The sequence below is a fragment of the Lactuca sativa genome, chromosome 9 (assembly GCF_002870075.4).
Source record: "Lactuca sativa cultivar Salinas chromosome 9, Lsat_Salinas_v11, whole genome shotgun sequence".
NCBI classification, from domain to species: Eukaryota; Viridiplantae; Streptophyta; class Magnoliopsida; order Asterales; family Asteraceae; genus Lactuca; species Lactuca sativa.
In genome coordinates this window covers 128,901,343-128,904,247 of record NC_056631.2, presented here as the reverse complement: position 1 = coordinate 128,904,247, position 2,905 = coordinate 128,901,343, and the positions used below count along the sequence as shown (strand labels likewise).

Below are 2,905 nucleotides of genomic sequence, written 5' to 3'. Positions count from 1 at the left end.
CAAGAAGATATCGAGTACGAGACCGAGGAAGAAGAAGAACCCACATACGAGCACGACTCCGGATTGGAAGACGGTTTAGCTATCACTATGGCTAATATAGATGAAATCCCCATGGGAGAATGGAAGAAGAGGATGCGCGATGACACCGGGCCGGGACTTGTGCAGCCCGCAATTCCCACGACCGCTACTTTCGAATTAAAAGGCCATATTCTCGCTCAACTCAAGGAAATTCCTTTTTACGGGAAGGATCAAGAAGACCCCTATAAGCACTTGGACGAAGTAAATGATGTGGCCGACTACTTTAATGTACCGAATGTTCCACGCGAGACCCAGCTTCTTCGCATGCTTCCAATCACGTTTAAAGGGGCTGCAAAAGATTGGCTAAAGTCACTTCCTCCCGGATCGGTCACCACATGGGCCAAAATGAAAGAAGAATTCATAGACCATTTTTGCCCGCCCTCCAAAATAGCCAAGCTAAAGAAAGCCATTGCCAACTTCGAGCAACAACCCAGAGAATATCTTTATGAAGCTTGGGAAAGGTACAAGAGCTTGCTTAGAAATTGCCCACACCATGACCTTAATAGCCAACAAGAGGTCTCCATTTTCTATGATGGAGTCAATGTAACGACAAGGCAATTGCTCGATTCCCAAGGCCCGCTCACGAAGAAGGCACCCCCGGTAATTAAGGAGTTAATCGAAGAATTCTCTAAGCACTCTAGAGAATACCACAATCCAAGAAACGAAGTAAGTCGGGGAGTAGTGAACTCGGCAAATGATAGCATGGCGGCGGTGATAGCTAAGCTTGATAGTCTTGATAGAAGAATGACAAAAATGGATCAAACAATCCATGCTATTCGGGTGGGATGTGAAAATTGTAGAGGGCCCCATCTCACAAAGGATTGTGATTTGGATGAGAATGGAAATAAGAAAGCTCAAGTCTTCTATTCAAGTGGCGATCAATACGACGAAAATTGGCGCAAACCTAAGAAGGAATGGCTCCCATACGAAGAGTATAAGAAGGCTAAGGAGGAAAAATACAAGCAGAAGGAGAGGGGACTATATCAAAAGGAAGAACCGATAGAAAAGAAACCCGATTTAGAAGAATTATTCACTAGATTCATAGCCGCATCCGAAAAGAGACACAGTGATCACGATGCTGCAATACACGAGACCAGAAATATGCTAAGGAATCAGTAGGCATCCATTCTCAACATTGAGAAACAGATGGGACAGTTTGCGCATCAAGTGAATGATAGAAGACCGGGTCAACTTCCAAGTAACACCGAACCCAATCCAAGAATGGAGAATGTTAGTGCAATAACCTCCAACAAGGAAGAAATATTCACAGATGCACTGAGAATCTCCAAGAGGAAGGCAGAAAAGGAAGAAGAAGAGGCTCCAGCAAAACCTGATCCAACTCACCGAGTCACTCTATTAGACTCGATGAGTCCAAGCGTAAATGACAAAACTGTCAGTCCTTTAAAGCCATATAATCCTCCTCTGCCATACCCAATCAAAGCCATGCCTGCGGAAAAAGTTGAAGCATATAGAACCTTCATGAGGCATGTTAAAGCCTTACAAGTTAATGTGCCATTTGTGGAAACGATGCTCCAGACACCCAAATACTTCCACTTGCTAAATGGTCTTTTTGCTGCTAGGAAAGATTTGGCTGAAGTCGCGAAGATACTGTTGAGTGAGCTACCCGAAAAGAAGGGCGATCCGGGGAATATTATAATTTCGTGCCATTTTGGTAATGAAGTTGTCACTCAAGCATTGACCGACTCAAGAGCAAGCATCAATCTGATGCCTTTCTCTTTCTTTAAGAGGTTGAATTTACCGGAGCCAAGACCGGTAAATATGAAGATCCATTTGGCAGACAAGACAATAATTCATCCATAAGGCGTTTGTGAGGATCTCCTTATTAAAGTCGACAAGTTTATATTTCCGGTAGACTTCGTGGTTATTGATCTGGAAGAAGACCCCGAAATTCCAATTATTTTTGGGAGGTCATTTTTAAACACCGTTTGTGCTTTAATTGATGTATGTGAGTCTACATTAACGTTGAGGGTGGGTGACGAGTCCGTAATATTTAAAGCTATACTAGAAGCCAAGCAAGAAGAGGAAAGAAAAGAAAAGATCTCACTTATCCATTTGGATGATGAGATATTACAAAAAGAGCTTGCACTTTTGCAAAAAGAAGATCCAAGCAAGTTTCTGCTACATTCTGGAGAGGATGGATGTGACAACCCGATATTTCAACTCTTTGTAATGACCTAAAAGGTCAAGTATTGTAACCACTTTTGAGTTAATAAAATTAACTTTCATAATAAAATGTCCAAATAGTTCTATTTAAATTCCTTCTATATTTAAATGTCTTTAAACCATGATCGTACGTAAAAAGAACGCCCAAATCCGACTTCGTATATTGAAGTTATGATTTTTCCAAGTTCAGCTTAGCAACAGACAGCTAAAAACTCGAATCGGAGATCGAGTGACTTTTGGCCGGAATGACCTAAACGAGAATCGAAGGTCTCGACAATGGTATTTCAGCGATAAAAATTCTGGCAAAAACCAACGTCAGATAAAGAAGTTATGAATTTTTGAAAAATTCCTTAAACACGATGAGTTATAAAATAAATAATAAAAATAATTTCGGAATTTGTCAATGGAGTCTAAACGAAAGTTGTAGAGCATAGTCTCACCTATGCGTGGATATAAAGACCATCGAAAACGGAGTTCGTATGAAGAAGATATGATTTTTTGAAGTTTATTAAATAAATTATATATTTATTTAATTCAAAAATCTAGCCTTATCCGAAGAGGAGTCAGCGTCCTCATCCAAGGTACGCGCTGCGTACCCCTGTACGCCCTGCGTACCCGAGGGACTTGGCCTCGGATCGTCCAC

At 41.3% G+C, this 2,905-nt stretch overlaps 1 non-coding gene across 1 annotated transcript; it reads right to left on the bottom strand.

Annotated features, from left to right (window-relative positions):
* Positions 1 to 471: 471 nt before the first annotated feature.
* On the bottom strand, positions 472 to 578 carry LOC111909556 (small nucleolar RNA R71). The gene has a single exon (XR_002856236.2). It is a non-coding gene; the product is annotated as a small nucleolar RNA R71 (small nucleolar RNA).
* Between the last annotated feature and the right edge of the window lie 2,327 nt (positions 579 to 2,905).